Genomic DNA, 23,613 nt, shown 5'->3' on the forward strand with positions numbered 1-23,613 from the left:
GACGGCGAGAAGGACTTTATTTGGTGCCTCAACTTGCCCAGGGTGTACATCTCCTCCCCCCTGGATGCACTGAGGACCTTTCTCTTTCTCGCCTGCACTTGCTCGACGGCGAGGAGGTCTTTAACTTGCCTCTACATTGCCCCAAGGGTTACATCTTCTCGCCCCCAGAAACACGGAGGACTTTTTCTCTTTCTCGCCTGCACTCGCTCAACGGCGAGGAGGTCTTTTACTTGCCTCTACATTGCCCCAGGGGTTACATCTTCTCACCCCCAGAAACATGGAGGACTTTTTACTCTTCCTCGCCTGCACTCGCTCGACGGCGAGGAGGTCTTTTCCTTGCCTCAGGACGCGTGAGGGCGTTGAGGTCTTTCATCTGGTGCCTCCGATCGCCGAAAGACGATGAGGACTTTAAAACTTAACTGGTGCCTCCAATCGCCGAAAGACGATGAGGACTTAGATCCCTTTACTGGTGCCTCCAATCGCCGAGAAACGATGAGGACTTTAAAAACTTTAACTGATGCCTCTAATCGCCGAAAAACGATGAGGACTTAAAAACTTTAACTGGAAAGCACGCGATATATCTTTTCTTGCCTTAAATCACTTATAAGTGACAAGGTCTTTCTTCAAAACTTTTGGAAAACAGCAAACATGCAACCAGAAAACGCCTTATACTTCGAAAACTCTTCTTTTATTGGGTGGCCTCATTAAAAACCCTCCTTAGGGAAAAAAGAGTGCCCCCTTCAAACTGTTTTATCAGAGACATTGTATTATGACTTTGTGTTTGTCTTTACTTACAAAGCTCTTAACTATAGTACAACTTCAGGTGTGTGGCGTTCCAGGTGCGAGGAATCGCCCCTCCTTCCAGCGTCTCTAAGCGGTAGGCCCCGTTCCCGAGCGCCTCGGTTATTCTGAACGGTCCAGTCCACTTGGGTGACAGTTTATTCTCCATCTCGTACTGGTGGGCCTTCCTCATCACCAAGTCGCCCTCTCTAAACTGCCTTGGCATCACCTTCGAGTTGTATCTTCGTTCGACCCTTCTCTTCACGGCTTCAGCCTTCAACCTCGCCTCTTCTCTGACCTCATCCAACAGATCCAGGTTCAGCCTTCTCTCTTCATTCGAGTCTTCCTCTACGAAGTTCTGGAATCTCGGCGAGCTCTCCTGGATCTCCACCGGAATCATGGCATCACACCCATAGACCAGGCTGAACGGGGTCTCATGGGTTCCTGACTGCTCGGTGGTGTGGTACGCCCAGACTATACGGGGCACCTCCTCAGCCCAACTTCCCTTGGCTTTCTCAAGCCTTCTCTTCAAACCTCTCAACAACACCCGATTACCTGACTCCACCTGGCCATTTGTCTGAGGGTGCTCGACGGATGCAAACACTTGTTGAATTCCCACCCCTTCGCAAAGCTTCTTCAACAGGTGGCTTGCAAACTGCGTCCCATTATCTGACACCAGGCGTTTAGGCACTCCAAACCGGCACACGATGTTCTTCCATACAAAACCTTCGATCTTGTGTGCGGTGATCTGGGCCACTGGTTCTGCTTCAATCCACTTGGTGAAATACTCAATCGCCACCACCAAGTATTTCATCTGCCTGATCGCCAGCGGGAAAGGTCCCAGGATGTCGATTCCCCAAGTATGAAACGGCCAAGGGCTATAGATCGACTTCAACTCCTCGGGAGGTGCCTTATGCCAATCGGCGTGCTGCTGGCATTGTTTACAACATTGGGCATATTTCTTGCAATCTTCTCTCATGGATGGCCAGTAGTAGCCTGCACGGAGAGTCCTCGCGGCCAGAGCTCGACCCCCGACGTGGCTTCCGCATATACCTTCGTGGAGCTCCGCCATGATTCTCCTGCACTTCTCGCCGTGTATACATTCCAGGAGTGGGTGAGTGAACCCAAACCTGTACAGATCGCCATCAATCAACGTATACTTGCTGGAATTTTTCTTTACCTTCCTAGCTTCCATCGGATCCAGCGGGAGGAGGCCATCTGCCAGGCACCGTTTGTACTGTGTTATCCAAGTGTCTGGCTCATGGGTGGCACAGACCTGCATCACATCCACCTTCTCTCCTCGACATGCTCTAATTCTCGGCGATCTCAGAGTTTCTTGCGTCAAGGACTTATGGCTTCTCGCTGCTCTCTCCGTCGACTTGCTTATCTGAAGGACCAGGTGATCTGCTACAAATGCCCTTGGCGTCTTCAGAGTTTCTTGAATCACCGTCCTCTGCCTACCCCCCTTGCCTGAGCTGGCGAGCTTAGCAAGCAAGTCAGCTCGGGCATTCTGCTCTCTGGGCACATGTACTACTTCAAAAGAGGCAAAGGAACTCTTCAATTCCTGCACATACGCCAAGTAAGCCGCCATTTGTGGATCTTTAGCCTGGAACTCGCCTGTTACTTGCCCCGTGACCAACAGCGAGTCACTCTTAGCCATCAGCACCCTAGCTCCCATCTCCTTGGCCAGCAGAATTCCGGCGATCAGCGCCTCGTACTCTGCTTGATTGTTGCTGGCTTTGAAGGCGAACCTCAGAGATTGTTCGATCAGCACGCCGTTGGGTCCTTCCAATATGACTCCAGCACCGCTGCCCTGCTGGTTCGACGATCCATCCACCGAAAGTACCCAACGGAAATCGTCCCCTTCAACCCGCGTCGCCTCTGATGAGAGCTCAACCACGAAATCTGCAAAGATTTGCCCCTTGATCGGGCCTCGGGGCTCGTACTTAATATCAAACTCCGACAACTCTACCGCCCACTTCACCATCCTTCCCGCAACGTCGGGTTTCTTCAAAACCTTCTGGATGGGCAGGTCAGTCATCACCAGTATTGTGAAACCGTGGAAGTAATGGCGCAACCTCCTCGCCGAAAACACCACAGCCAGCGCAGCCTTCTCCAGGGCCTGATATCTCGTTTCTGGGCCCTGCAACACCTTGCTCACGAAATAAATAGGCTTCTGAGCCTGATCTTGATCCTGGGCGAGCACCGCACTCACCGCCCTCTCGGTCACAGCAAAATAGAACCTGAGAGGGATTCCCGCCAGCGGTTTGCACAGAACCGGCGGGCTCGCCAGATACTCCTTCAGTTTGACGAAAGCTTCCTCGCACTCTTTCGTCCAAGCAAACTTATTATTGCGCCGCAGACATTGAAAATAGGGATGCCCCTTTTCTCCGCTAGCTGACACGAAGCGAGATAGGGCTGCCATCCGACCTGTTAGCTGCTGGACTTCTTTCACCGTAGCTGGGCTCCTCATCGCCAAGATGGCGGCACACTTGTCTGGGTTGGCTTCTATTCCTCTTTCAGTCAAGAGGAAACCCAAAAACTTTCCAGCCTCCACGCCGAAAATGCATTTCTCCAGATTGAGCTTTAACTTGAACTTAGCGATCGTCGTGAATAATTCTTCCAAGTCTGCCACGTGCTTGCTTTTTTCCTGCGAGGTAACGACCATGTCATCGACGTAAGCTTGCACGTTCCTTCCCAGCATTGGCGCAAGTACTCGATCCATCAGCCTCTGGTACGTGGCCCCCGCGTTCTTCAGCCCAAACGGCATCACCTTATAGCAGTAGCACGATCTCTCCGTCATGAAGGCTGTTTTCTCTTCATCCATGGGATGCATCTTAATCTGATTATATCCCGAGAAGGCATCCAGGAAACTCAGCAACTTGCACCCTACAGCACTATCAACCAGGGCATCAATGCTTGGTAAAGGATACGAATCCTTTGGGCAAGCTTTGTTCAGATCGGTGAAATCGACGCACATGCGCCATTTCCCGTTACTCTTCTTCACCAGCACGACATTTGCCAACCATTCAGGGTACTGGACTTCCCTGATGTGGCCTGCAGCGAGGAGTTTCTGTGTTTCATCCCTGATCGCCTACCTCCTCTCCTCGTTGAATTTTCTTCTCCTTTGTCGCACCGGTCTCACCAAATTGTCCATCGCCAGATGATGGCACAAGAAGTCAGGATCAATCCCGGGCATGTCCGAAGCGGACCATGCAAACGCGTCCAGATGCCGCTCAATCACCTTGGCGATCTGGTCCTGGAGCTCGACCTCCAGAGATCTTCCCAGCTTGAAGATTTTTCCTCCGATCTCCTTTTCGAGCCACTGCTCGACAGGTTTAGGCCTGGATTCTCTGGCGATCACCGCCCTGGCGATTCCCTGCTCCCTTGCTTCCTCAGGGCGATTCCGCGCCTCTTCCTCCTCCAGGCCTGCATTTCTCTCCCCTAGCTCAGCGTCTACCATCTCCACATCTCTTCCGGCGGCCTCCTCTACTACCGTCGATCTGGGCTTCACACCGGGAGGTGGGGTGGTTGTTACATAACTCACTGATCTTTTGTTTTTCAGGCTATTCTCATAGCACCTTTTCGCTTCTTTCTGATCAGACTTGATCGTGATCACCACCCTTTCCATGGACGGCAACTTTACCTTCATGTGCCGAGTCGACGGAATGGCACCTATCCTGTTAAGCGTGGGCCTTCCCAACAGGATGTTATACGCTGAAGGGGCGTTTACGATGAGGTACTTGATTTTCTCCGTCCTCGACCCAGCCTCATCTGTAAACGTGGTTCTCAGCTCGATGTACCCCCTAACCTCCACCTGGTCACCAGCGAACCCATATAGGCACCCCCCATAGGGCCTTAGCTGGTCAAGGGGCAACTCCAGCTGCGTGAAAGTCGGCCAGAACATCACGTCTGCCGAGCTTCCTTGGTCCACCAGAACTCTGTGGACCTTCCTTCCCGCTGTAACCAACGAAATAACTATGGGATCGTTGTCATGAGGCACAACGTCCCGAAGATCCTGCTTGGTGAACGTAATGTCCACTTCCGGCGAGTGATCTTCAAACATATCCACTGTCATCACCGATCGCGCGTACTTTTTCCTCTGCGATGCGGTGCATCCACCACCTGAGAAACCCACTGCAATGGTGTGGATCTCCCCGTGGATAGGCATCTCGTGTTGCTGGGCTTCTCCACCTGCTGGCTGGGAACTCGACGCTCCCCCCGTCCTCCTGTCCAGCAGATAGTCATTTAGGAACCCGCTCTTAACCAGATCGTCGAGCTGATATCCCAAAGACAAACACGAGTCCAAGGTGTGGCCAAAACATTGGTGGAACTCGCACCAGGCGTCCGGCTTTGACCCCAGCACCTTGTCGCCCACCTTCTCAGGCGCTTTCAACCTAGCAGAGATATTAGGAATGGCGATTAGATCCGCTAATCCCATGACAAATTTGTGCTTAGGCGGGCGATTGTATTCCCGGCGTGCTGGTTGCTGGCGGGCTTGGCTTCTTCCCTTGTTTCTCCTGTCGTAAGGATGGTGAGTCCTCTGGTCCTTTCTGGCCGTCGCCGCTGTTTCCAGCACCCTCTGCGGCTGGATCCTGGTCTGGGCGCGTGGCCTGGCGGGAGCCACGCTGCCTCTCTTCTCGGCGACTTCACTCTCGTCGGCGATGTGAGCCACCGCAAGTCGCCTGACTTCAGCAAACGTCGCTGGATGAGCCCTGATCAAGGCCTCGCAGAATGGCCCTGGCTGCACGCCCTTCTTGAAGGCATAGACCAGCATTTCTTCATCCTTAGCCGGCGATCTGACCATCTGCGCTCCAAAGCGATTTAGGTAGTCTCTGAGGGACTCCCCATGGTACTGCCTTATGTCAAACAGATCATAAGACACCCTGGGCGGTGCCTTATTCACGATGTACTGCTCGACAAAGATCTTCGAGAACTGTTGAAAACTAGTTATGTGGCCGTTAGGCAGGCTCACAAACCACTCCATCGCCGTTCCCTGGAGCGTACTCACGAACATCTTGCAGTAGACGGCGTCTGACCCTCCCGACAGCATCATCTGCGTGTGGAACGTGGTCAGATGAGCCTCTGGATCCTCCACGCCGGTAAAGACAGCCTTAACCGGAACCACGCTCGTGGGAATAGGCGTGTCGGTAATCGCCTGAACGAAAGGCATTGGGAAAACACGAGCTGGAGTCGACGGCGCCACCTCTTCAGCAGAAGAACGTCCTTGCTGCTCCTGAAGAGCTCGACACAGCTCCTCAGTCACCTTGCTGAGCTCCTCGTTTCTGGCGCGAGAGGCGACCAGGTCCTCATGTATCCTCGCCTGCTCTACGCGTGAGGCTTCCACAGTTGTCTGCAACGAGTGCATCATCTCTGCCATCTGCGCCATGGTCATGGCGGCGTCGCCTTCAGCAGCGACAGGCGCCACGGGGCTTGAACGATTGCTTCTCATTTTTCTCATGAACTTCAGCGAATCACAGGAATGCAGCGAACAACACTTCAACCACGATCGAATCAGCGATCAATCGGAGAAAACAGCGCGAAACTGCGCAAGAAAACTCATGAACACCGTAAACCTTCGAAGAAAACCACAACTTCACCAGAAACCAACGTTTCCCCGCGGACAACCAAACGAGCGAAAGAACTCGAACTTCCACCGAACAGATTACGCGTAAGCAGCAGAAAACCTCACTCCACCGATCGAAAAGCCAAACGAACGGTTCAAAACGCAAATTCACCGAACAAAACTCAAACAAACCGCGATCGATGGTTGCACCAGCACACAACCACGCAGAAAACTTCGAAAACTTCCAAGAACTCACGCTGTGGATGGGAGCAAGTTTTACACGGCCCCACGGTGGGCGCCTGATGATCCTGCCTGTTGACCGGAACGCTGGAAACTGCCTCGTCAAAGGATCGACGTGCGCACCGCTTCTCACCTCCGTTCCTCTTCGGGATCTACCTCAAGAACTTGCAAAGAAACAGTACGGCGCCGCTGCGGCCGATCGCACTCCAACGCTCAAGTCAGTGACGGTATCACCAAATACTAAGAGAACAAGAACCGTGCAAATCCTCTCTCACAGTCAGCTCTATCACTCGCAAGCGTAAAGTGTATAAACTGAACGTGCGTACCTCAGAAAGTTTGTTAAGAACTCTTATATACCTGGTAGCTTTCTCTCTCCTGGCAGTTACAGACTTGGACACGTGGCTCGCATCCAACTGTACACGTGCCATCATCTGGAGGCTCCCTGACTTGGCGCTGCTTCTACTCTCATTTTGGCTAAGTTACTTATGCATGGTACTGCCCAGTGCATAGCTAACTTGGGAGTGCGATCTCTACTGGAACTGGCGAGTTAGGGGTCTTCATACACCTTCCCTGTGGTCTCGCCGGCCGCCTTCATAATCTGCTTCTCCTCCATCTTCGGCGATGTGCTTGCTCTGGCGATCTCCAATGACTAGGTCGCCTGAATCTACATCAGGCGACTTCATCTTTAACCTGGCGATCGCCGATTCTGGTAAGCTGGAACTCGGAACACGCCAATACAACGACTGGCGACTACACGAGCCCCCCGACTTCCTTCCCTTCTGCCAACCTGGCGCCTTGTCAATCACGCCTATGCTGTAGCAGGATGCCACGTCATCACTCCCGACCACCAGGGCGGTACAACTGACATAAAAAAGAAAGTTGAAAGCAATTGTTATTGGACTCTTTCACCCCTCACCTTTTCAAGGAAACCTTGTATGTACATTCAGTATATTTGTTATGAGCAGTAAGTACTAGTGTATTACAATGTTTACAACCTGTGTGAATTTTATCATTGAATTAATTGAGAATTCTTAGTAACGTTTCACCACCACCCTACTCAATCAAATACACAAAATATAGCAAATTAGAATAGTCACTCAATCAGGAGAGCATAGTCACCATCACCAAAGCATCAAGAGGGACCAGTTATGGGCCTCATAGTGAAAACTGAATTCTTAAAAATAATCTTAGCACATTGTTTTCCTCTAGTGGTAGGTTAAAGAGACATAATTCCAAAACAATGATTTTAAATTTTTGAGAAATGAGAATTAAATAGAAAACTAAAAAAATTAAAATATAAACTCACTTTTATATAATCTTTAAGTCATGATTAAGGACTTAATAAAATCCCTTGACTTGACTTCTTTAACAATTTCCATAGATCCAATGCTTAATATAGAAAAGTAGTTTCTGCAGCAAACCAAATCCTTGTCTTGGTAGGTTTCTCTCTCAACTATTGGGCCTTATTCATGGAACATTCAACTGCTTCTGTAGTATGCTTAATAACCTTAGATTTTATTTTATTTCTGACTTTCTAAACACCTTCCAATTAATATAAATAAATTGTTCTACAACATGTGAAAACTCAAAAGAGATGGATATGATGGGAAAAATCAAAATAGAAAAAGCTAACAGTAGTTTCTTTATTAGTTAACTTTCCTAACACCTTCTCCATGATGATTCTTTTACCCAATCCACACTATCGAAGGTGCATCATACAACACCAGTTACCAGCAGAGAATATCAGCAGAGAATACCAGCAGAGAATTATACCTTGGAATTTTAGGCTGCTCTAATTTTGCATTTGAAAGAGATATTGCATTTTTTTAGAACTCAAAATGAGTTTTAGAATTCTCTCACCTGCCTCTGTGATAACTTGCTTCAATTGCTCGAAAATCAGAACTCGAGTCAGGAAACTCTTTCTCCCCTGCCGCCTCTGTGATAACTTGCTTCAATTGCTCTTTAGCTACCTAGTAAAAAGATGAAACACATAATGAAATACACAAATAGAATCACATGAAAAATCCTAAACATCAAACAAAGCCGATGGTCGAAATTGATAAGAGAACGCACGAGCATTTAATTACCTACAAATCGATTTTGTGTAGAGGCAGAGAGAGTAGGGTTTTGTGAGGCAGAGAGCACTAGGGTTTTGTGAGGTAGAGAGCGTTAGGGTTCGTATGGAGGCAGAGAGCGCTAGGGTTCGTGTGAGGCAGAGAGCGCTAGGTTCGTGTGGAAGCAGCGAGCACTAGAATTCGTGTGAGGCAGACATCGATATGGTTTGTGTGAGGTAGAGAGCGCTTGGTTCGTGTAGAAGCAGCAAGCGCTAAGGTTCGTGTGAGGCAGCGAGCGCTAGGGTTCGTGTGAGTGAGGCAGAGAGAAGGACGAGAGTGAAAGCGTTAGAGTTAGGGTTCACTCTGGTTTTCAAAATGAAATTCAAATAAGAATTATTTTCTTAAGTTTTCAAAAAAAAAAAAAAAATTTCAAGTGAAAAACGGAAGGATTTTTAAATAAAGTTAAAAATGTGAATATAGGAATAAAGGAATAAAGCAAGTTTTCAACTGAAGGAAAATTATGACAGTTAAAAATGACATAATTTGAAAGATAATTATGACGGTTAATGAAATGACGTATTATACTGAAATTTGTGGCGGTTATCAATAACCGCCATATTAAAACCGCCACTTTTTACACATTTTTTTGTAGTGGAAGGAAGAGGTCATTCACCTTCACATTTGAAGTTCTTCTTTCTAGTCTTCTCAAAATTAAAAGAAGACATAAAATAAAGATGAGGCCCAACCCCAAAGCCCAAGCCCAAGTCCATCCCATGAGGGGCAAGGCCAAACATTAAATAAAAGAGCATCATTTGATTTACTCTTGTAGGAGGTGTGGATATTAAATAAAGGAGTGTGAATATGTAAAATAAAGTCACATTGTCCATGTGACTTAGGAGAGTAGGTGTAGGTGTAGTTTTTAGGAGGTGTCATAGTAGAAAAAGGTCACACCTCCCATGTGACTTGTTTTTTGTGGGAATTTCAAATGAGTTTTATTTGAATTTTCCCACCTATTTTCCAGCACCCTCACACTATAAATAGAGGTGTGGGCTCTTGTAAAATTCAGATTGGAAATTGGATATAGAGAAACTCTACTCAAATTGAGAGAGAATTGTGAGAACTTTGTCTTCTCCTCTACCTTGTCTTATCTTGAGTGCCTTGGTTCTCTCAAGTGGCGGCATTTGCTCACTTATCTTGGAGCCTTCACACTTCAAGTGGCGTGACCATTAACCAAGCTCTCCATCCTTATATGTTCTTCTCTCCTTCATCTTTTCATTTCATCTCCATGTTCATATGAAGCTAAAACATGTCTTAGGTTCCTTTTCTAGCATTTTCATTCGGTATTTGAGCTTGTTTCTTAATATGCTTCGGTTAATCTTCTCCTTGGCTGTTTCCATTTGATTCTTCTTCATTTCTTATTGTTTTGTTCGGTTCAATTCAGTTTTGAAGCATTCTATTTGGTTCATTTACATTTGTACACCTTTTAATCGGTTCAATTGGCAAGAAATGGGTCTTCCATGTGAGTTTGGTGTTTGGTGCAAGGTTTAGTGAGTTCTTGAAACATAGAACATTGATCCAATTCTATTAAAAGTGCCTATTCATTCTCCAACTCAAGTTGATTCCATAAAATGTCAAAGAATCATCTCTACTTTGCTAGTGGAATCATATCACTTTTGGAAAGGCTTTGACCTTCCACAGCATACTAAAAACAACTTTATCTGGGTCGGACCCTTGGTTGGTTAAGACGTCATATGCTGATCTCACATAAAAGAACCCCTTAAGGTCCCCTCTCCAAGTGATGAAGTCCTTGGAATCCTTGTTCAGAACTACCCTAGATAAGGTTGTTAATAATTCTGCTTCCAATACCGACTCCCAGTTGAATCTCTCCCTCCTCCATTCGAGGTGCCAATGCCATATGTCTTCTTCCCAAAAGCCAGCCTCAGCCACCGTCATCCCTTGATTCAGGGATAAGGAAAATAATCTAGGATATAAATCCTTAAAGTTATTATTACTCATCCACGGGTCCTCCCAGAAGTGTACTCAGTCCCCAGCTCTGACATTCCATACTACTGCTTGTTGGAACCAACCTACATCGTCTCCCTCCCTACATATGTTCTCTAAGTCTCTCCACCACCAGGATTGGCAACAAGACCGAACCTGGTTAACGCCAGATAACACCGTATATTTAGACTCCAAAATATCTTTCCATTTCCCCTTCGCATCACTCATTAACCTCCACTTCCATTTCGCCATAAGGGCATAATTGAACTTCCTGATGTCTTTAATTCCTAACCCGCCTTCCTCAAGAGGTTTACAAATAGTTCCCCAGCTTACCCAAGGTATCGATCTGTTATCTTTGCCCCAACCCCACAAAAAACTCCTTTGTATACTCGTGATTCTGTTGCAGACCGATACCGGGGCTTTAAAGAAAGATAAGTAAAAGAGAGGAATGGAAGCAAAGACTGATTTGATTAAGCAAATTCTACCCACCATAGATAAACATCTCCCTTTCCAAGTACTTAGTCTAGCACTGATCTTGTTGACGACAGGCTCCCAGAACAAAACCTTCCTTAGTTTACCTCCTACTTCCAACACCAAGTACTTGAAAGGTATCCGCATAGTATTGCAATTTAAAGTCTTGGCATAGGTTTCTAAAGTGAATCTATCCACATTTATCCCTGCCAATTTTGACTTGTGAAAATTAATCTTCAATCCGGACACAAGTTCAAAGCATCTAAGGATCGTCTTTACAGTAAACACATTTGAGAAAGAGTCCTCCAGCATGAATAAAGTGTCGTCTGCGAACTGTAGCATACTGCAAACTATTTCCTTCCTTCCCACCTTCTCACCTGTAAGCATGTTTTGCTTAGTCGCCTGTCTCACTAATCCGGCCAAACCCTCAACAACCACCAGGAAAAGAAAAAGGGCCATAGGGTCACCCTGTCTCAGCCCCCTTGATGGTTTGAATTCCTCTGTTGGGCTTCCATTAACCAACACATAAATGGTGGACGATTCCAGGCAGCCTTTAACCCATCTTATCCATATGTTGTGAAAGCCTAACCTTTGTAACATATCAAGTAAAAAATCCCACCTTACCGAATCGTAAGCTTTCTCGTAGTCCACCTTAAAACAAAGTGCACTCCTCCGATTCCTCCTAACCTCCTCCACCACCTCATTTGCTATAAGCACACTATCCAACATTCCTCTATTCCTCAAAAAAGCATATTGGTCTTCGTCAATGACCAACGAGAGAACCTCCTTCATTCGACCTGCTAGTACCTTAGTAACAATCTTATAGAAGACTCCTACAAGGGAGATGGACCTGAATTGGTCGAGAGAGAGGGGGTCATTAACTTTAGGTACCAAAGCTAAAAGAGGCATTACACCCCTTTGGTATCACCCAATCTCATGGAAAACCTACACAGCCTCCATAATGTCATTTTTAAGGATGTCCCAGCAATTCCTGATAAACGTAAAATTGAATCCTTCTGGCCCTGGGCTCTTTGACCCTTCACATTACCACACGGCTTCTTTCACCTCTTCCTCTGTGAAACTTGTTACCATCCTTGTACTGATTTCAGAGGGAAGAGATTTAAACTCCACGGAGCCCAAATTTACTCCAAGATCTTGTGTAGCCGTGAACCTTGTCTCAAACAAAGACTTGGCTTCCCTGCGTACTACTTCCGGTTCCTCACACCATTGCCCCCCAACCTCCACACCTTTGACTTCGTTTTTAAGTCTTCTCCATCTAATAGCCATGTGGTAGTATTTAAAGTTCATATCCCCAAACTTACACCAATTTGCTCTTGCTTTTTGCCTTGAAAGGGAATCCAGCATATTATCCACCTCCCGCAAATTACTAAGTAATTCCATTCTTCTTAGCCGACCACTCTCCTCAAGAACATCACTGTCATCCTTAATATCAAGGTCCTCAATTTCCTTGAGGATTCGCTTCTGGTTTGTCTGCATACACTCGAACACATTCTTGTTCCAGTCTTTGAAATCTGCCTTCAAAGATTTTAGCTTATCATTAAGACGAGAAATCCCATTACCCTGACCAAAGTAAGAACCCCATTTCTCCTTCACAAACAGATTGAAACCTGGCTCCATAAACCACGCATCTATGGTACGAAAGGGTTTAGGCCCCCAATCTTTGGCCCAGGACTTTGCCACAATCGCACAATGGTCAGACACAATTCTTTGTTGTACATATTGTTTGTAGAAGGGCCAAAACTGAATCCATTCTTCGGACACCAAAAATTTGTCGAGCCTACTTTTAGTTGTACCATTTGCTTTAAACCAAGTAAATTTCTTGCCCACACTCGGAATGTCTACTAGGCAGTTTGTATCAATAAAATTATTGAAACCCCTCATTTTCTTCCCTTGGCTAGACCCACCTCCAATGCCTTTCCTTTCATCTTCCCTTTTTACAGCATTAAAATCACAGCAAAAACACCCTACCACGTTTTGATAAGACCTTCTAAGGGACGTTAGTGCTTCCCATAAAGTTACTTTAGCACTATAATTGCAAGTTGCATACACATTAACCACTAAGCATAAGCGTCTGGACTTAATATGCTGTCCTACAACAACTATATAGCCTAGTCCTACAACATGCGATTCGTAGCAAAATTTGTCTTTATGCCACATAGATAAAAGGCTCCCTTCACCGTCTTCACCTTCATAATGCACCCAACCAATATTACTAATCCCCCACAGCGAGAAACATCTACTCTCGGAAACAGAAACAGTTTTTGTCTCCTGCAAGCACACAAAATCTACATCCTCTTTGGCAATAACGTGTTTCAGGTAGTTTGCTTTGATTCCCCCCCCCCCCCCCCCCTCAGACCCCTGATATTAAGATTAAGAATGATCATAAAACACCATGGCTGGTACCCTCCTCAACACACTGTTTAACGTCCTTATCCCTTACCTCCATACACTTCAATTCCACTACCACATTCACCTACTCCCTCGAACACCTCATGCCTAGCTCTTTTCCCACATCCCAGATACGAGCAGATTCAACGACATACTCCTCAAGTCTTAACCTGTTGTTACAATGTTCTATATCACTAACAGATTCAGCAAAGGAATAGTGGCTTAACCTGGATGAAGAGTTAATCCCATAGTGAAGAGGTATGAATCCACCCTTGTTCCTCCACCTTAGGCACGGCGGTTTCGTGCCCTGCTCCCAGAGATCACGTAGCCTACGCACATTCTCTGGCGTTTTGGATCCTTCTACCCCACTTGGTGTAGCTTTAACCGAGGCCAGTCCTCTCTTCTCCGGTGAAGAGCTGCCCACACTACTTGGTTCGCCGGAACCCCCAAAATGGTAAAGCAAAGGTAGGATCGAAGGTCCTCTTTCATCCTCTCCGCTTCGGGAAGAACCATGTGGTTGGGCCAAACCTCTTTGATGCTTCGCAGTAATTTTTCCATCAAAGTTAACGAAAGCCTCCACTACCGATTCCGAGCCATCACCAACCGGTGACGTTGGTGCCTCCGATTTACCTTGTTCAGACCTTGCACACACCTCATCCATTCCACCCAGAGCCCCCTGTTTCGTAAGGCCCAGCAGCCCACTATTATGGAATTGGGCTTTCGAAAACTGACCCACATCTAAAACGGGTTGGGTTGTAGAGGGATTGAATTTTTGGACACAAAGAGCCAGGTCAGACAAAGATTTATGTAAAAAAGAACATATTGTGTTGACCTTCTCTTGCTTAGAAAAAGCTGCCCCAGCCGTAGAGGTCCCCTGTTCACGACTTACGTAAGAGAGATATTCTTTATTCTACTTCCCCTTTACAACTTGAGAATGTTCCCTTATTTGTTTTGCCTTTGTCTCTAGTGAAAGGTCTCTTCCCTCCTTTGCCTCCTTTATCCGAGAAGATGGTTTCCCCGATGAAGGAGTCCATTGAAGAGATGCTATCCGAAGAGGCATACAGCTGTTCAGGACAAATACATGACCCTCCTCTTTGGATGGGTTCCTCCTCATTAATACTGATGTTGTAAATATGACCATTAATACGGATCCCTTTTGAAACTTCGAATTTTGCACGAATTCAACACCCGTATTTTGATGCGTGCAAACTCAAGGTTCTCCCATTGCTCAGTAACATCGTCGATGGATACCAGCTCTGCCACATCGCCTACGACCTTAGACAAACAATCCCTATTCCACAAAGAGAATGGAATACCGTATCACCTTGCCCATACTAACCTATGATCCACTACCAGTGATTCCAACCAAGGCTCAATAACCTCGAACAGACTTGTGAACCATTCGTTATTCAGCTTAATAATCTCTTCCATCCGTTCTCCTTCTTTAGGGGTCAAGAGAACGAGATTATCACCCAAGTATCTCACCTTAATCCTAGACATACCTCCTTTAATAAACTCCTCACATAAGGACACAAAGTTCATAATTGGAGCCATCCGACCTGCTGCACTGTTTGACATCCAAGGTAAAACAGTTGAGGAGGTTTCAAAACTTGGACCTGTCCAGGAATCCTGAGAAGGTTTCCTAACAGCATCAGCGTAAGAACGCCTCTCATAGCAGTCCCTACGAAGATTTTTTCCTTTTAACTCTCTCCATTCCTCCTTGCCCTTCAATTGTTTCGGTACATATTTATGGTGATTCTTACCATTGTCTCCCTCAAGTGCCACCCCACCTTGTTGAGAAGGCCCAGATCTCGTGTATTTTGGCAAGTTAACGTAGAGCTTCATGTTACCAATACATATCTGATCCAACTCCTTTTCCAGTTTGTACTCATTTGGCACCTTGAAAAACCTAACGAAGCCAAACCTTCTTCCCCACCTATTCCGCCGTCTCGAGATGAACACCTCTTTCACCCTAGTCCATCTTTGAAAAATCTTCAGCATATCATATTCACCATGGGTACTTGGGAAATTTGAAAAGAAAAAAGTAGAACAGGAGTTTGGTGAGGAAACAGGTTTCCTCCTCTGCTCCTCCTTCCATCCGTCGTGTCGTGGTCGCCCTGCGTCCTCCTATCCGCCGTGTCGTGCAGTAGTTGTCTACTCTCCATTCCTTAACAATTCTTAAGCTGAGGTCATTGCATACTCTTAGTTCCTCTCACCAGTGGCTACAAACTATCACTAAAATCATTCAAAACTTAACTGAGCTAAGGCTAGTTGATTGTCATCTTTCGGATAATGATATTCAATCTTTGTTCCATTCTCACTCTTCCAACAACTCCATTTCTCTTAACATCCTAGATCTCTCTTCTAATATTTTGACATCATCAACACTTCAACTCTGGTTTAACTTTAGCCTTCATCTTTAAGAGCTTTACATTTCTGACAATAATATAGTTTTGTCACCTAATCTATATCCAAGTTTTCCGTCTCTTAAGATCCTCGACCTCTTTTATAATAATCTAACATCATTAATGTTTCTAGGGAATTTTAATATCAGCTCCAAACTGCAAGAGCTTTATCTTGTAAACTGCAGAATTATAGATAGAAGTTTCCTCGTTTCATCTAGTTCTACAATGAAAATGAATCCTTTGTCTTCTAATTTCTACCTTGTTCTCTCTGATAACTTGTTAAAGTCATGCTCTATATTTCACTGGCTTTCTAACTTCTCCACCGATCTGCATGGCATTGACCTTAGTGGTAACTTGTTAGAAGGTCCCATTCCAGATGAATTTGGGAAAGTGATAAACTCTCTTCAGTATCTTTCTCTCTCCAATAACAAACTCCATGGCAAGGTTCCCTCTTTGTTTGGGAGCATGTGCAGATTAGAGATATTAGACCTCTCAAATAACGAGTTAAATGGCGAATTTCCGAGCTTCATTAAAAATTCTTCATGGTGCAACAGACACATATTTCACAGGTTGAACTTATCTTATAATCAAATTACCGGCAAGATACCCAAGAACATCAGCCTGCTATCCGAGCTGGGGATTTTATCGTTGGAGTGGAATTCTTTAGAGGGTGATGTCACTGAATCTCATCTTTCCAGTTTTTCCAAATTAATTTCATTATTCTTGTCACACAACTCATTGTCTCTAAAATTTACCTCTAGTTGGGTTCCTCCTTTCCAATTAATGCACATATTTATTGCATCTTGCAACGTAGGTCCGAACTTTCCTAGTTGGCTCCAGACTCAAAATTCTGTTGTCCAATTAGATATATCTGATAATGGGCTGAATGATTTTGTTCCAGAATGGTTTTGGAAGAAGCTGCAAATTCTGCATACTTTGAATATGTCTCACAATAGTCTCATTGTTCAATTCCTAATATGCAATTGAAGCTTCGTTTCAGACCATCAATAATTTTGAATTCAAATAAATGTTAGGGAAAAGTTCCATTATTTTTGCTACAGGCTTCCGAGCTGTTACTCTCTGGAAATAAATTTTCAGATTTCTTATGTGGAAACGTCACAGCTGCAAACTTGGCCACTTTAGATTTATCATATAATCAAATAAAGGGGCAACTTCCAGATTGTTGGAAATATGTAAATCGATTATTGTTTCTTGATTTAAGCAGCAATCAATTGTCAGGAGAAATTCCTATCTCCATGGGCACCCTTCTTAAATTGGAAGCTTAGTTTTGGCAAACAATAGTTTAATAGCTGAATTGCCTTCCTCTTTGAAGAACTGCAATACTTTAATTATGTTGGATGTGAGTGAGAATATGTTGTCAGGTCCAATACCATCATGGGTTGGAGAAAGCATGCAGCAATTGATAATATTGATCATGCGAGGGAATCACATCTCTGGAAATCTTCCCCTTCATCTATGTTATTTGAAGCATATTCAATTGTTGGATCTTTCAAGGAATAAGTTATCAGAAGGAATTCCAACTTGCTTAAACAATCTTACTGCATTGTCTGAAAAGAGAATTAACAGAACTGAAACCGAAAGTCGTGTTCATTGGTACAACAGTACTTACTCTGAAATTTATAATTTTGTGCGTGTTAGTTATTATAAGCTTCATATAACATTGATGTGGAAAGGTGTGGAACGCAGCTTCACTCAGCCCGAATTGATTCTTCAGAGCATTGATCTCTCATGTAACAATTTAATAGGTGAAATGCCAAAAGAGATTACATATCTGCTCGGGTTAGTTTCTTTGAATTTATCAAGAAACAATTTGAGTGGAAAAATTCCTTTTGAGATTGGAAATTTAAGTTCACTTGAATCCCTTGACCTGTCAAGAAATCATTTCTATGGGAGAATTCCTTCTTCTCTTTCTCAATTGGATTTTCTCCAAAAATTAGACTTGTCACAGAACTCCCTTTCCGGAAGAATCCCATTGGGAAGACACTTGGATACATTTGATGCCACTTGTTTTTGAAGGAAATATTGATCTTTGTGGGAAACTGCTAGAAAAAGGTTGTCCTGGAGATGAGACAGTGATAAAGAGTAAAGGAGCAGAAGAGCATGATGAAGATGATGATTCAGTTTTCTATAGAGCATTATACATGAGTTTGGGGCTAGGATTCTTCACAGGCTTTTGGGGCTTATTAGGAACATTTCTACTTTGGCAACCATGGAGAATTGCTTACTTGAGGTTCTTGAATAGACTCGTAGACCATCTACTTGTAATGTCTGAAGTGAACATAGCAAAGTTCCAAAGGTGGCTCAAAGACTAGCAGGTACGTGATTCTATAATAACTCCTTTCTTTTAATTTTGTAGTACTTATTTCTGTGTTTCAGTTAAGGAAATAAGTTATTAGTTTTTATATGGAAATGGAGAATGTCTTTCTAAAAGCAAATGTACATATTGGCTTGGCTTTCATCAATCTGATTAAATATTGATTATATCCTATTCTCCTTCGTGACTTCACTAATGGTAGTTCCATTTCCAAGAAATTATTGTTTTTGTTAGTATAAAGAAACTATTGACAGTGTGCTCTGTTGTGAGAAGTTTTCGTGTTTCCAAATGCATTATGCTTAGACCATTTTAAAAACGCTTGGATGTTATACATTGTTTTGTAATCTAATGGGTTTAAAGAATTTAGTTCTCATTTATTTTATCATTAAAATTTGTTCTCAATATTGTTTCCATCATTACTAACGTCTGTCACATGAATTTTAGCACAAAATTTGCAGTGTATAGCGTTTTGCTTCCAAGACTCCGTTCAGAGATGAAAGCATTAAGGATTGGTGGGAGTGTAAGATTTGAAGAATTGAAGTGTGTGATGTAAAATATGAGAAGTAGTGTTTTAAAGTAATGAGTTGCAAAATCACTGTTTGAAGAAGCTTAATGATGATTTGATAGTGTGTAATCTATTTGTAATTTTAATTTTAAACCAAGAACAAGAATGTGAGATATCCCAATAATGTTGATTATACGCTACTTCTGCACCCATTGAGAATCATCTTAATCACTCTTTCATATATTGGAATTGCATGTACAAGCTCTTCCAAAATCACAAACCATACCATCTACCGTGACAGTATATAAATACTGTTGATGTTGATTTACATTCGAAACTAGAATTTTAACATAAAAAGTTTCCTTAATTGTCATTCTTCAATAATATTATGGTGATCAAATTTCAAATTGTATCAATGATAACACTTGAAGTTATTTATCCTTTGTCTCAGTGCAAGCAGTTTTTTTTTAGCAGAGAGATGTTTTTCATAACTAGTTCAAAATGATTTGTTTCTTATTTTTATAATCATAATAAAAATTTATACAATAAATTTAAATTTTAAAAAATAATGTATTTTTTCTTTTTAAATTGTCAAAAATTCAATAAATATTTTTTAATTAAACACTTTATCAATACGTGTTCTATGAATGTCGTACAAGTATCGATATTCGATATATGTATTCGACACGGACACGTCATTTAAGAGGAGTGTCTAAGTATCATAAGTTTTGTAATAAGGATTTCTACTGCCGTCACAAAAACAACACATCCATTAAATTGAAGGAGTGATTTAAGTAACTATATCTAGAAGGGTGGCTATGTCTCGTAAATACCAACTCTCAAAATGGTGAGTATTGAAAATGTCATCTTTTAAAAATCACACTAACATCAACAATATACTTTCGTTATTTCATATTCTCAAGAAACTAAATATTTCTCTCCAACATAACTTACTTCTATATATTTTACTCTATCAAAATTTAAAATAATTTCTTTATTCTTCGATCTTATAATTTATAACTACGGATAAATATATACTTTCTTCCCAAAAATTTGTTTTCTAGTAAAAAAAATAATTAAAAAAATAGTTAAAAATTTAGTCACTTGTAGAACTTAAAATAATTAATTAATCTTTATATTTTAAACTTTTTCAAACAATTATTTTAATATAAAAAATAGATATTAAGTGTCAGCTTTTGACTCACACTAATAAATTAACATTATAGGAAAAACAGGATCTTTCGTAAAGTATGAGAATGAGTAAAATCTGACACCTAAATGCTAGATTTACGTCGACTAACCATCCGACGAAAAATCTGCGGAAGCAAAGTAACATTTTCGTCAGCCAGCGCATGTAACGCACATTGCATGGGCCAAGCAAGTAAAAAACGGACGAAAATGTTGTCAACCACGTCGACGTAAAAGCGACGCAATATCGTCGACTTCTACGTGGGTCAAACCGATGCAGATCTATAAATACGCCTATGCATCAATTTGGTCGACGAAGAGGAATTTTTGTTTTTGTTTTTGTTGTAGCCATTTTACTTGTAACACAATAAATACCAAACCAATCAAATTCATAACTGAACATAACAAATTGTTATCATTCACACCACATTCACAATACAAAAATCATTAAAATAGTTAAACAAAGTCATTCAGATAATTTCATTCATCCAAGCAAAATGAATATGAATACATAAAATAGAACTTAAAACTAAAATTGTACTTTAGAAATTAACTAAAAGTACTAAAACTTAAAATGTTGGATAATTCAATTACATAGAAATAGTGCAAATGAAAATATAAAATGGATCCCATGAAGTAGAAAAAATCAGTGATGTGATATATGAAAACCTGTAAAAAAATACAAACAATGTGAATAAATGAATGTAAATAACTAAAATACTTAGTATATAATAAAAATGTGAAATAATTAAACTTACTGTCTAGGATACACTTTAAGGGACAGGTTGGTCATCGTGCTCTTGATCATACTTGTGGTTGAATTGAGTTGTGCTAGTGGAAGCATTGTCACATTCCATTGAGATAATTTTTTTCCTTTATGACCTTCATTTCGTCCTCTAAGTATGCATACTTTGGACTCCACATACTCAGTTCATCACGAAGTAATTGATTTTCAATCACCTGATCAGATTGTGAAGTTCTAGAAGCAGAAGGTTGAGTGAGGAAAGAGACTCCTTGGCAGAAGTTAGCAGCCAAGTCTGTCATACCATACACTCGACCTCTAGTCTTTCCTTTGGCAACTTCCTTCCAAGTTTGAAGCTTTGTTGTAGGATCAAGTGGATGGACATCAGTGCGAGTCCTGAGAACTATTTACTTGAAGGGCCCTCAAGTGCTCATGATAGTTTTCTTACTTAGGTCATTAGGAGATGGAAATGTTAGGAAATTAAAACAAAAATATATATATATAAAAAAAACATAGAAGAATAACTTACATAAGTTTCATGAGCACGAGTATCAACCCAATCACCTTTTTTTGTATGGGTGACCATAAATAGTTCATCAGGTTCTGGGGACGACCATATTTGATGTGAATCCAAGAACATGATATGGATATGATATGAACATGTTATGGATTCAATAAGAGTTGGAATATGATTAGGCACTTTTTAAGAATTGGATCAATGTTCTTAAGCATTCAAGAACTCACCATAACATAAGAACCAAGCCAAACTCACATAGAAACCCATTTTTGGACATATGAACTGAATGAAACAAAGAACAACACAAATGCACCGATTCAAAGTTCAAGAAACACAATTAGAATCACAAGAACAGCAACCCAAGGTAAACTATCGAACAAAAACAAAAACTACACAAGTTCTACCGATTGAAACAACAAGAAACAACAAAGACATGTTTTAGAGTTTGTTTTGGAATGGAAATGGAAGAAGGAGATGAATAGGAATAGGAAACTTATGTGGTTGGAGCTCTTCGAAATGTGCACGCCACTTGAAGGATGGTTGGCTTCAAGATGAGTGTTGCCGCCACTTGAGAGTCCAAGAATTCCCTCAAGACAAGACTAGAAGAGAAGAAGACACAAGTCTCTCTCACTCACTCACTAATTTGGTAGAGGTTTTTTACGTTAATATATGGCTTTAAACTAGAGGGGGGTTAATTGTTTAAAGAGGGTTTTCGAAAACTTTTAAGTCAAGAATGAAATTTCTTCGAGAATCAATTGATAAAGAAAATCAGTTTGCCAAACACAAAGCAAAAAGCAACTGCACCAGAAAAACAATCGGTTGTTTCGCAGAAACAATCGGTTTTTATACTAGTTTGCAAATATAAAAACTGAATTTAAAGAGTTTAAGGATAGAGAGAATGCACACAGATGTTTATATTGGTTCACTCTAAACCCAAAGCTACATCTAGTCTTCTCAGAAACCACTGAGGAATTCCACTAAGCAATCAAACCTAGATCACTTACACCACAACCAAGAAAGTGACCTTGATCCCTTCAAGACACACACACTTCTCTTGGCCAACACACCAAGACTAAGAATGTTGATCTTGATCCCCTCAAGAACACCTAGCACTTCTCAGCAAACACACAAAGATAGTTGTTCAACAAAATACAAAGATTACACTTGTTACAGAAGCAAATCTGAAATCAATAGAAGCAGAAATCCTATCTCACACACTTTGATCAATCTCAATCTCTAAGCAATCTCAACTCTTTGAAAAACTCAAAAACTTGTGTTAATTGTTATTACTCAAATATGTTTTTCTAAATATATTCAAAGATATTGTTTGTTATCAAATCTTAACAAACTTATTCATTGCATTTAAAAGATTGGTCAAAGCATTAAAGACTGGAGCATAATCAGTTAAAACATTTAAAGCTCAGTCAAAGCAAAAACCACTTTTCTGTTATGGTACCAAAACAAACAATCAGTTGTTTCCTCGAATCAATCAGTTGTTTTGGTTTTAACAGCTCAACCATTTGAAAAACAGTTTTCAATCTTTTCTATAAACACCTAAGTATAAAACAATCGGTTGTTTCGACAAAACAATCGGTTGTTTCGACAAAACAATCGGTTGTTTTTCACTTAGTTTGAAAAACACTTTTCTTTTAAAAAGATTGAGAATGTCTACGTTTTGGATTCGATCAAGGGTGAATTACAAAAGTCAAACTACCCCAGATCCTATCTAAGACAACTCAGCAACAGCAAGCACAACCCTTCAACATCCTTCAAAGGGTTTTGGATTCTTCAAAGCTTGAACATCACTTGGTTCAACAATCTCCCCTTTTTGTTGAAGACAAATCCCTGATGCTTGTGTTGTACCTGATTGAATCTTAAGCAGTTCCTGCAAAGCATAATTTTAAGAAAAACACAGAACTTCTGATATTTGGTTAGCACAGAGACAAATATAGAAATTTTGAACATAATATCAGAGCAAACAATCAAACAAAATATAGGAGCAAAAACCTATAAGGTTTTACTCATCCAAACTGCTTTTCAGAAATAAAAACTAAACAAACATTAAACACATCATATATCTCCCCATATTTGTCTTCACAAATAGATAAACAGAAGAGGTAAACAAGATAATTGTTCTCAATACATCAGATATAAAACAGCAAAAGCATAAAAAATAGAAAACTTAATAAACCACCAAAAACAATCGGTTGTTTCGATACATCTACCGGTTGTTTTTCTTCATTCATCATCATCATCATATTGAAGATCAAAGATTTGGTTATGTACAGCTTCGATCTGTTCATCTAGTGCCATGAAACGTGCATCCATACTGTCAAACCTGTTATCAATCCTCTGGAAATTGCTGACACAAAGATCATGGAGATTCCTTTGATTCTCCGC

At 42.1% G+C, this 23,613-nt stretch overlaps 2 pseudogenes across 2 annotated transcripts in view; both read left to right on the forward strand.

Moving 5' to 3' along the window:
• The window catches only part of LOC150028000 (uncharacterized), a 34,709-nt pseudogene extending 17,796 nt beyond the window's left edge, over positions 1-16,913 (forward strand). The window contains exon 4 of the transcript XR_016520313.1: positions 15,672-16,913. The product of XR_016520313.1 is annotated as an uncharacterized LOC150028000 (transcript). The remainder of the gene's footprint in view (positions 1-15,671) is intronic.
• LOC137838354 (receptor-like protein EIX2) lies at positions 16,351-18,439 on the forward strand (annotated as a pseudogene). Its single transcript, XR_016520314.1, has one exon. The product of XR_016520314.1 is annotated as a receptor-like protein EIX2 (transcript).
• Positions 18,440-23,613: the final 5,174 nt, after the last annotated feature.

This window comes from Phaseolus vulgaris, chromosome 4 (genome assembly GCF_051622355.1).
Source record: "Phaseolus vulgaris cultivar YP4 chromosome 4, ASM5162235v1, whole genome shotgun sequence".
Classification (NCBI taxonomy): Eukaryota; Viridiplantae; Streptophyta; class Magnoliopsida; order Fabales; family Fabaceae; genus Phaseolus; species Phaseolus vulgaris.